A 13065-nucleotide genomic window follows, 5' to 3' on the forward strand; every position below is an offset into this window, starting at 1 on the left:
AAATTCAGTTCTCTATGGAGGATTTCAGTCTGCCCTTACCCCTAAGTATTTTGCTGGTCCTTTGTATATTTAGTATCTCTCTGGCTATTGTGGGCTAATTTCCAATTTTTCACACCACAAACTTCTGTGCCTTGCATATGGAAAATGTTTCAATATTTTCTTAATCTGTATGCTTTACTGTGAGTCTGTTTCTGAACTTCAAATGTGAAAAGTATACAATGACATATCATTAAAATGGGCCGTTTAATGTCTTATTTTACCCAATTCTATTTCCCATTGCCATAACTAATGACACATGATGGCATAACAGAGAAGATAAGCCTTCTTTTTTCTCATTAGCATTAACAGAAATTTTCATTTAAAAGCAATTCCTGCATATTCTAAGACTGATTTTATCAGGCCTCAAGATAATGTAGTCTATATTACCAAGTGGTTTATACGTGATAAAATGAATTGTTCAAGAACCCTGATGTGGAATGGAATTTTACTCAGCCATAAAGAAGAATGAAATTTGTCATTTGCAGGTAAATGAATGGAAGTGGAGAACATCATCTTAAGTGAAGGTAGTCAGGTTCAGAAGGCCAAAAGCCATATGTTCTCCTTCATATGCAGATTATAGACCTAAAACAAATGTAGCAATATTATAATACAATGGTCACATTAATGAGAGGCTGTGCAAGGGAGGAATAGGGCAAGGGGAAGAAACCAAAAACTTGAATGTGGTTGATGTGCTCACTGTATAAGAATGAATATAGAAATCTTAAACTTGATGGGCCCCCACGGGAAAGGGACTAGGGAGGAGTCAAGAGGTCTGGTAGAGATGAACCAATTGGGGTTGTAATACATATTTGCATGGAAACAACACAAGGAATCTCCCTGTGTAGCTACCTTCATATCAAGCTAACAAAAACACCATGTTCCTCTTACTAAAAAAGAAAAAGGAAAAAAAAAAGGACCCTGTTGTGGAAACAATACTGGATCTACCTAGGCTTCTACTTCCCTTGAAAAGTGAACCAAAGTAAATGTCAAACAAAAGAAACACCCCAAGTGCAACTAGAAGCTCGCTTTTTTCCAGATGAGAATAGCTGTGGATTCCAGCAGTGGGGCGGGGCATAACTGTGGACAGACTAATCTGTCCTATGGCAATTAGCAAGGTTGCAGTCACTCAGAGACAAAAATATGCCTGAAATAAAGACTAGTTCTACAGTGTCCACACCACAAGCCAAAGGCAAAACTTCCCGTGTTCAAAATGTGAAAAGTATTTCTGGTAACAGCGTTGGCCTTTAGGATATGCCCACTCGTGTACATAGCAACACTGTTAGCAACAGCACTCCATTTCCCCAAATAAGCACAGCAGCATGAACACACACGGGCACAAGCACACACTGCACTGTTAGTTGACATTTCCTTTCTGTCATCGGATGCCTGCAAAGATGAAGGGCTATAGTAAACAAGTCTAACTTCTGAAAGGAATCAGAGAATTCTGAAAAAAAAAAAAAAGAAGCAGTAGTGGAAGTATAAGGTTCAGATTTTCCAAATCCCCACATAAAAACAGGGTAGCTAGATTACATAACCAAAATCCCATGAGCAATATTTGTAATGAAATTAGAAACAAGATACCCTTTGACCCCCAAAATGTGAATGAAGATGAATTGTCAACTACCAGAAGGCCTGCACTGTGTCAGGATGGGTGTGGGAAAAAGCAGAAGAACAGCAGAGATTCTGATGTTTCTGAGAACAAGAGCACCCCAAAACAATGAGCCCAGTACTCACCAGAACAACAGGCCAGTTCTGAACAGTGCTGAAATTAGAAGGTGTTTGGGCCACTCCACCAAAGTTTACAAGCCAAGTTTACAATCCTCAAAGAGAGGATACCCACACTCGGGATTAGAATCACAGTTGAGCAGGTTAGGAGTGACAGAGACTTTGAGAGAGAAGATTCAATAAAATGGGAGAACAGAAGCTCAAAATCTCAGTAAACCACCCTACTTTTAAGACTGCATGAAAACAACAAAAGATGGAGCTCTGTGAATTTAGAAAAGCTTCTTTATACCATACCTTTTTCCTGAAAAAAAGTTCAGGAAAACGAATTTCATATAAATTAGACAAATAAAATTATTAAAGCCAAATCCCATACAAAATTATCACATTTAAAAAAAGAAAATAGAGGGCAGAATCACATTCAAAAAATACATGCACATAAAATAGAGCAAAACATAACTTCCTATTTCAAAAGAACACTAAGAGAATGATGTCAGATACAAATGATGAAAAACAATAATAGGAGGGCTGGCAGAGTGGCTCAAGTGGTAGAGTGCCTGCCTATCAAGCATGAGGCCCTGAGTTCAAAACCCCAGTGCCACCAAAAAAAAAAAAAATAAAATTGACATGAAATAGCAACATAATTCAGAATTAGCCAAACTTATAAATATGATGCAGTTAGAAATAAAAATGCTGACTATAAAGAACACAGAGTAAATAAACAGATTAAAAGGGAAATTTTAAATACAATAGAATAAAAGTGTTTTAAGAAAAAGTAGTACATATTGCAAGCAGGTAAAGAAGATCCAATGTATGGATAGTAGGAGTTCTTGAGGAGGAAAATAGACTATAAGTCAAGAAAACTACTGAAATAAAAAATGATGAGAAAGTACACATTGAAAAAATGAAAGCACACTGAGCTTTATAAGTACAAAGAAGCTTAACTCTTTATCATCTGAATTTTTGACAGCAATTCTTTATGCCAAAAAAAAGTGGAATAACATATTTAAACTACTTAGGCAACGAAATGTGAGCCAAAATGAATTTTCATCCTCCACAACTGACCTTCAAGAATAAAGGACACAGGAGAGAGAGCCAAGGAGCATAAACACACAGTGAAAAAAAAAAAATCACAAGAGGAAAGAGAGTGCTAAGAATGAGGCATCAGAAAACAAACAAACAGCAAATAACAGATACGGACTTGCAAAGACTGGCAGATTCTTGAGTCTGGATCCACCATCTAAACAGGATTGCTTGATATGTTTAAAAGAAAGGAAAAGATATTTAGTGTATAACTGCTATAAAAATTATGAGGCAAATATAAAATCAGATAGAATGTAACTTCTAGAAGCAAAAGAAAAACAGAATCAAAAAAGTAATAAATAGTTTAAATGTCAGACTCTGGGCTGGCAGAGTGGCTCAAGTGGTAGAGCGCCTGCCTGACAAGCATGAGGCCCTGAGTTCAAACACCAGTGTCACCAAATAAATAAATAAATAAATACCAGACTCTAACCAAAGATAGAGATTGCGATCTGAAAAGAAGACTGAAGGAGTGGTCCTTAGTACTCCACAGAGAGACAAGCAGACACAAGAGAAGAGAAAAAGCTAGAGAATGAAGAGTCAAGGGAGCCAATCTCACCTCTACCTAACAAGTGTCATGGAAGGGAAGAACAGAGAGGACACACAATCTTGATAGAGACATGGCTGGACAATTACTGAGGCACAGCCATGGTTATACTTCACCCCTCAATATTCGGACATATTTCAAGAACAATGGCATGCTCCTTTCCCCAATACTACTACTGCCTCAATACCCAGTATCAAGGGCCCTACATTTGCTAGGCAGGCACTCTATCACTTGAGCCACACCATCGGCCCTTTTTTGCTTTAGTTATTTTTCAGATAAAGGTCTTGTGTTTTTGCCCAGGACTGGCCTCAGACCATGATCCTCCTACCTGTGGCCTCCCACATAACTATGACAGGCAGATGCCACCACACCCACTCCCCAGAATATCTTTCTATATTAGATAGTAAGAAAGTTGACAACTGACATTAAAAATAATTCAGGAGACAAATTGAAGAAACTCCTACTAAAAAGGAAGCAAGTGAGCCTCAATAAGGAAAAGAGCCCGTTCACTATGCTACTATTCATTTGGTAAGGTCACCGGGGCCACAACTCTCAGAAGGGATCAATACAGTTGTCATGGGGCCCTGTCATTGCCCATGAGTGAGCTGTTAGAAAAAGAAGCCTGATCCCAAAAACTCTTCCTTCCTGTGACTGCTGTCTCCCCTTCTCATGCCCTCCTGCCATGCTGTCATCTTCTATGTTGTGATGTAGCTAAAAGACCCTCACATGAGGCTGAACAGATGGGGCTGCACAATCTCAGACTGTCAGCATCCAAAACTATGTACTAAATAAAATTCTTTTAAAATAAAGTACCTAGCCTCAGGTACTTTTTTGGTACCAACAGAAAATGTACTAAGATAGGTACCTTCTGAGACTGATAAGGCATTTATTCAATGTACATAAAATATAATTTTTCTTTTTTTAATTGTGCTGGGTGGGGGTACATTGTGGCATTTACAAATGTTCTTACAATGTATCAAATATATCATACTCCTTTATCCCCTTGCCCCCATTCCTGGAATTGTATCAACAGGTATAATTTTCCCAAAAATATAATTTTCTGTGATGACTTTGGTACCATTTTTGATACACTACACATCTCACAGTGACTCAGAAGAGATTGGCCCAATCTGTACCAAGCTCAGACACAACCTAAAGAAGGCTTTGAAAAAAATAAATCTTTTAGCCAATACAATTCATTTCATACTAATCAGTTTAAGGTAATTTATATTCTTTTAATAATTTTCTATACTTTTCTAAACTTTGTGAAATGAGCATGCATTATTATATAAAGACATTTTAAAAATGAATATTTAATCTCTTCATTAAAAAACAGCAAAGAATATACCAAAATTGTTAGAGTTTTCCATGATTTTGGACTTTGATAAACAGTTCATAAAACATAAATAAATAAATGGCTTAGCTATTAAATCTACTATATCTTAATTAGCTTTGTAACAAGGAGTACATGCAACACACATACAGCTTCTATAGAATCCATGTATTCCTTGTATATTCAGTGTAACCTCTTATTCCATTTCTTCATGCCAAAAACAGAACTGTGGAAGATTGTCCTTCATAAGATTATAAGATTGTTTACCTCATGAATCAGACTGATTATATATAGACCGTTACTAAGACTAAGAATAAAGTAAACAAGGTAAAATATAAGCTAAAAATACTGTCAGATTCCAAATCTAAATATAGGGCCCAAAGCAATAGACATGTAGAACGTAGAACCATCTTCTAGATTAGAGGTTTAAAAGACAGTCAATGAAGAGTTAGTAAGAATTATAGAATATCATTGATTCATTGGAAATAACATCTCAAGAGCACAAAACATGTTAAGACTTACATTCTGTCAACAAAGTCTGACACAATTTTGTCAGCACAATTAACATGAGTAATTTATATACATACAATAACTTTGGAAAACTTCATAGCAATATTTACTAAAGCTAAATACATACCTACTTATGACACAGCAAGCTTTTACTCCTTGATATACAAAAGAAACAAGCAAAAGACATGTACAAAATTTTCAAAACAGTTAAATTTATCCAAACACTGAAAGAAACCAAATGTCTGTAAGTACAAAAATGAATAGAGTATTTATGCAATGGAACACTATACATTGATTAAGAAAAAAAAATCATTATGTTGATTTTAAAAAGCCAAGCACAGAATCATTCATACTGAACAAGTTCGTCTACATGAAATTGAAGAATAGACGAAACTAATCAACAGAATTGTGGTTACTTTGGAGGCAGGGCATGAGAGAATTTGGCCTATATTATTAAAAGTATAGACTTCAATTTATAAGTTGAAAAATAAATGAATGCATTCGTGCACTTTTTAAAAATAATTTTACCACATTAAAAGGAATTATCTGGAGGGGCTTTTTCACCATTACATTTCATATTTTCAAAATTATTTTAAAAGAGTAACTATTACTTTGTAATCAGAAAAACTAACCTGATTTTTAATATTTCACATGATGAGTTCTTGAAAGATAATACATAGTGTACATAGTAAGTTTCACAGTATAATGGAAAATGAGATGAGTCATTTAATGAGGGTAGAAACTCAGAGCCAGAAGTACCTATCAGAAGAAAGGTCACCAAATGCACAGATATCTTAGGGCAGCATTGGATTTCCCTTTTAATATCAGATGGACTCATGCCAGTTTTAATTTAAACCATACGGAACAAGTTGACCTTTTCCAGTGTTTATTTTTGAATTAGCTGATCAGCAGGGTCATTAAAATATAAATCCAAAATGAAACTAATGAGTATAAAATATGAAAATGTATACTTGATGTATATTTAGTTAGACACAAAAAACACCATTTAGTTATCGAGGACAACAAGATTTCAAGTTTTCTGGAGTCCCGTGTAAAAAATAATGTCTCACTATATATATTCTACTTCAGCAACAAGGATAATCAACATGTTACATTACACATGTGTGTATTTCAACAAGATATTGCTGGACAAATGGCTAGAAGATACTACTTTTATAAAAAACAAAAACTTAATCTTATCCACTTTTGCCTTAACCTAATCAAAAAAACACAAGAACTATAAATGCTTGATAAATGTCACCTAGCATCTAGGTTCTTTCACTGAGAAAGTTGGGTGGTAAATAAGTACTATAGTGGTTACATTTTTAGCCTAAGACATAATAAAGACAAAGAGGATGATAATGAATCTAATTGGTTGAGGACCACCTTGTAGTCATTATCCTGCATTTTCAAGTGACCTCAAATCTATCATCATCCTTATAAAATTAATGTACAAAAGCATACAACACACCCCCAATTTAACTGTCAGTATGTTGGGTGCTACACAAAGAAATTTGAATTGGGAAATACAGACAGATTTAACCCAAACCATATGTAATCCAAGATTCACAAAAGCATTTTGAATTAGGAACTTTTGATTCACATTTCAAGCTTCTAAATCTCCCTTCAATGTCAGCGATGCCCACTGCTGACATTGTTTAATCTTTAGGATTGACATCTTTGAAAAGTGAAATCCCTAGCACTAAAAAATAAACAATAAAAGATGAACTATTCTACTCTTCTTTTAATTTTTCTAAATATGTTTTTGTGTCATTCCAGAGGGATTTTTTTTTAATGTGAATTGGCCTAACTCCTTATTTTTCATCCCATTCTGAATTCCTCCCTAGATAAATTTTTCTGGTCTGTGTCATCCTTGTTCATATCTGTTATATCTGCTCTAAGGAGGAGCCATCAAGCATAGAAAATGACATTAAATTCAAGCTCTTACGAAGTGTTTTTTACACCATTAAGACTGCTTTTTTGTATTTTATTTATTTGCTTATAAATTTTACCCATCATTTGAGCTGATCAATCCCAGTGAGAAGACTCTTTCATATCATTTATACTTTTTAAGTCAGGGTTATTGGGCAAGTTTACATATTTATGCTAAGGAGTTCTGAAAGGTCAGGGTTATTCCCATAACTCTCACGAAGATGCTACAACATCAGCACGTAGTGAGAGAGGGAGTGGGGGCATGGGTCAACACTATAATTCCCTAGATTTGGATATTTGGGAGAAGTTATTAGCTTTCTATGGTGACCTTTGGAGAAACTTCTAGGGAGGACAGGAGCCCTGCGTGGGCATTGAGGGAGTCAGTTCCTGTTTTTTGCTTTGGTGAACAGCAAAACAAAGTCATAAAGACAACTAGGAATGTTACCCTGAATAACACTACACAAATTCATTCGTAGTTCACTCACACAATTCTTAGTGACTTTCAAACGTTTTGTTATGAGTCTTGGTCAGTTTTCTATCTGCCCTAATAGTCTTTTTGTTGCATTGCTCCAAACATGGCTGTTTAGTGACCTTCCATATGTACAAACTGCTCCAGTAACCAAGTACACAGAGGACCCCATAATGAGAAAACACCAGTCTTTTCAAGCTGGTAGTCCGCAATCTCTTTTTAAGTAATATTTCTACCAGAGGTACACAGACACGCCAAAGGAAATATAAAGGAGTTTGACAGAATAGTATGGCATTGGAGCTTTACCTAAAAGACTTAGTAGAGAGCCTGTTGAGAGTTGCATAGAGGGTACCTGTTAGAAATCTAATACTCCCTGTAGCTGTCGAGGGAATCCAAAAGCTTTTTGGAGAAGACATTTGGAATTGAGCTCCTATAAAATTGAACATTTTAGAACTTAATGAGATTCCAGGGGTATGGAAATTAGGAGCTGCTAGCAATTATTTGGAGGAGTAGCCACCAGCAGAAAGATCTACCAGTAGGTGTGAGTGTTGATAAGGATACAGTCAATGGGAGTATGGCCTGGAAGCTGCTGCTATGGCAACACATGTTCTCCACCATTGGAAGTAAAGGACAGGAAGTTGCCATTGCCAGAAACCACAGCCAAAAGGTTCTACTGGGAGATGTTGACTAGAAGCACTATTAGGTGTTACTTGCAGAGAACTAGGTCTGTGGACCAGTGACTTGAAGAGTTTTTGGGTGGAGACTGTTTTTCTTTTAGTTGTTATTCTGTCTAAACATGCTTAAGTGATTCACTTTTGATTTTGGAGAAAAAGACTGTTAGTCTTATTAGCTTCCACACTAAAAGAGCATCATAATTTCCATGCTGTTCTGTGTTTCTTTTAATAGCAGTATTAATCTATTTATCAACAGGTGGAACATCTCCATTTTCATTGATTCTTCCACTTCCTGGCATCTACAATAAAATATTTTAAATTTAACTTTTGCTTTGGAAACTCATTTATATAAAAAGTGGTCCCAGATCCAGTACCAATATGTACACACACACATCTAAGATTAAAGCTTCTTAATGAAAACAAATGGCCCCAGGTTGTGGTACCAACAAGGCTACTGGAGAAAGGAAAAGCAAGTTGTTTCTGCTCTGGATGAACACACCCTTAACCCATATCCCACAGGCAAGTGATCCAAACCCACCTTCTTCCTCTTTGGCTGTTCATGGAGGGGCGGAGGTTAAAGAGAGGTACTGTAGAGAGAACAGAAGCAGGCTTATCTGTGACACATGTGGCCCCCAGTCAGTGGGACAGAAGGCCTCCTTGGTTTCCCTTGGAGTCTCCTGGTCCCTGCTGATAAGAGTCTATGTGAATGTTGGGCCTAGCTTCCTTGGGTTGATGTTCAACTTTAATTTGGTCTCTTTAATTATTAAAAAACCCATCACAGTGGGACAGTTAGGCCTCTCTTTACCCCTGCGAGGCATCCTTATAACCCACCTCTTCCTAAGTGTTGTTTCCTACGGGGCCAGGCAGTTACTGGATCACGCTATTACTCGGGGCACCTCTCTCTAACTTCTCCTGTGCTTGAGGGAGCAGTGGAAGCACTGAGTTCTTCCTTCTTTTTCCTCAGAAGGCTTCATAATACTGAGATTGGGTTGGGGTTTCCCCCGTCTTATTCCCAGATGCCAAAATCTTTTCTCATTTTGATAGTAGAAGTTACTATAATGAGCCATCTTCTCTTCAGAAATTTCTAGACAAGAACCAAGTACCAATCTCTATTTACATGTTCACATGCCTTCAAACTCAGAAAATTTCTTCTAGGTCTGGGAGTGGTGGCACAAGCCTATACTCCTAGCTACTTGGGTGGCAGATATTGAGAGGACTGTGGTTCGAGGCCAGCCTAAGCACAAGGTTTACTGGATCCCATCTTGGGGCATAATGGCACCTTCCTATTATCCCAACTTCACTGGAAGCATAAATATGAATCATGGGAGCCTGCTTAGTTATAAAGCAAGACTATCTTAAAAATAACCAAAGCAAAAAGACCTGGGGGCATGGCTCAAGTGGTAAAGCTCCTGCCTAGCAAGCATGAGACCCTGAGTTCAATGCCCAGTACCACCAAAAAAAAAACAAAACAAAAGAAAGAAACTCTCTTTTAAACAATCTCCAATTTACATTTCCATAATTCTTGTTGTATTTACAGTGTTTGCTTGAGTCTGCTAATTAACTTTCCTATTCCACCCCAATTCTCCTTGTTAATCACTGCCACCAGATTAATTTCTGGTCATGTAAGTTTGTTCCTTAAAAAAAAAATGCAGTGGGCTTCCTAACTGTTATCAAGGTAAATTCTGTCTTTTCAGCATGGCATCGAGATCTTCTACTTAATGATCTCAAAGGACTTACTCAGAATTCTGTCAAGTTACTATCATATATACTTTTAATGAAAAAAATCAAGCTGGACTTACTCATATTTCCCAAAGAATCTCCACATTTTATCTCTACTCATGATCATCCTTCTGTCTGAAAAGTTCTTCTCCTGCTCATTCCCTATGCATGTGTGCAAGCATAAACACATTTATGTACAAATTACGCTCACCCATCTTTTAAAACCCTCCCCAGAAGCCATTTCAATGAATCCTTGAATTATCTCCCAAATCCCCCATCCTTCCAGCAACCCTCTTTCCTTTAAGTTGATCTAATACTCTGTATATAACGTTCTTGTATTGGTTTTATGAGTTTTTTGCTATCATAGTAGCAAATAGACAAATAGGGTTGTCAAATTTAAATGAAATAAAGTGTACACTTCAACTTCCTTTTCATATTGACAATATTGAAAATTCTCAGTCACAACATGAAGACACTGGCTTCTGCAAGGGACAACACAGGTATAGAACCTTGTCTTCATCATAGAAAGTTATACTCTAAAGCATTGCTCTAATTCTTCATGAATGTAATTTATTCTTCTCCCTTTCAGCTCAGAAAATCTTAAATGTGGAAGAGTCTTAATAAATACATGCTAAATTAAATAGTTTCTTTAATTATACTATTACATGAATACATGGGTAATATATTTAAATTAATCTACCACATCTAATGCTATTAGTAAATAATTTAAAGAATTGAGATAGTTCTTCAAGAGTTGATATTTTGCGTTTAAATTCTAAAGCCACAAAAGGTAAGACAAAACAGTCAAACAATAGAATATGTAAATAACTAAGGGACTGACTGATTCTGATAGAATACATTTTATAGTTTTATTTCTCACCCATGCCCAACTCCAATAACAGGTACATAGAAACTGCTTTTGCTAAATATCACTGACTCCTCAATTAATCCACAAAATTAATCCAAGAATTAACTAAAAGCAGAAAAAAAAGTTTCACATTCCAGCATTAGTTTTGTATGCCTGTGTTCTGAGTCATTCTCTCTGCAGTCATCTTGCCTTGGAATCCAGGAAGGACAGTCCTGATTGATAACATCTTATGACAAAAAATGAAACTACCCCCAGAAAATTATGCCTTTCTAATCAAGACCAGACATCTGAGCATCCTGAGACAATGATCAGCCAAACCACACTTGTGATGGGTACTGCTTAATAATTATGCATACCGCTTTCCCCCTACCCAAATTTTTCCTCTATTTAAACCTAAAGGTCATATCTGTACCCCAAAGATAGGTTGAAATGCCCATTTTGCCTCTTCTTGCATGTGCCCATACTGCATAATAAACCTCTTTTCTCTGCCTTTCATCACTACTTCTCCTGTTACTGGCATATTGGGGTAAGTAGCCAGATCTAACAAATTGGAACCCAGTGGAGTTGGGCTTCTGGCCTAGAACTTCTGGTTACACTCCTAGACATTAAGCATGTTTTGGCAGATCTGCCAATACCATGTCTTGAAACATTTGGGGCAGATCCCATGGCTTTGGGGTTATTTTTGGCTATTACAATATTTTCATATTCAAATAGTTTTAAAATCTAGTTCAATCTAAGTCAGAACTTAATATTGCATTCATTTAAATATTTTTCTCTTCCCTCAGTTCACAGAAACTAGAAGAAAGTTTGTAGAAGAGAGGCACTTTTCTCTTTCATTCCCCTTGCTCTCCCTCATTTTGACCCATCATTAATTGGTGGATTCAAATTCAGCTGCTACCAAGACACACCCAATCTTTTGCTAAATCTTTTTAGAACTTACTATGGTAGAATGATGTATTGTATTAATTACTAGGAGAGTCGCAAAAGCAAAAATGATGTAATTTCCACTCTTGCAAATCTTACAACCTGTGGGATAGAAATGCTTTTCCTCAAATAATCATAAAATAAGGTAGAACATATGAAATATCTTGAGAATTTTATGGGGGAAAATCCTATAGGAAGACAGAAGAACTAAAATTCACTTTCAACTATGAAAGGTGGATTCGTAGGAAAGATATGTCAAAAGGTATGTGTTTCTTAATTTCATCTCCATGTCTGATAAGTAATACATCATGATCCAGAATCATGTCTACTGGGTTTCAGTGAACAATGGTAAAAAGTCAATATAATGTGTTCTAAACAATAAGGAAATTTATTTGGAAAAGGGAATTTAACAGGAAAGTCCTTGAATGCCCTGACTTCAGGCAGGATAAAGGAGCTCAAAAATACATCACCAGGATTTCATTCTCTCTACCTCTCTGCAGAGGTCCCCTTATGCTTTGTGTTAAACGTTGGTCTAGAAGTTAATTGAGACTGTCTGTACCAGTAGCTGCCAACACTCCGCAGGCTACATTCTTCTAAACTGAGAGCCAGCAAACAGTTATAGTTTTGACCCAGAAGTCCAAACAAGATTCTTAAGCTCTCATTAATTAAGCTGGAATCAGCACTTACCACTGAACCAAACAGTCATGCAGTGGGGAGGAATAAAGATTGATTTAGCCCAGGTGAACCTAGAAGTCCTTAGGTGGAGTCAGCTTCACTCATAGCACATAGGCAGAAAGTTGGAGCCTGTTGGTTCCACCAGAGCAGAGATTAGCCACCTTTTCCTATAAATGACCCCAATAGCACGTATTTTAGCATTTGTGAGCCATCCAGTTTACCTATTCAAGCCTAACATTGTAGCTTGGAAGCAGTCATGGACAACACATCAATAAATGTGAGTGGATGCATGCCACTGAAAGTTCATTTACAAAATCAGGAGGAAGGTCCTATTTAGCCAATAAACCAGTTTGCCAACTCCTGCCCCAGAGAGAAATTGAGTATAGACTATAAAAACAAGAACAACAAATGTTTGCGGTGTACATAGTACATTGTAGATAAGCCTGCTTCCCTAGATCTTTAGGGTTCTCCCTCCTTATAATAACAATCATAAAAGAAAACCCCTAGGGGACTCTTTTTCTTCCAGCATTCACCTACCCTCAAATTTACATGGTCTACAAAGTATCCACTGGA

This window comes from Castor canadensis, chromosome 1 (genome assembly GCF_047511655.1).
Source record: "Castor canadensis chromosome 1, mCasCan1.hap1v2, whole genome shotgun sequence".
NCBI lineage: Eukaryota > Metazoa > Chordata > Mammalia > Rodentia > Castoridae > Castor > Castor canadensis.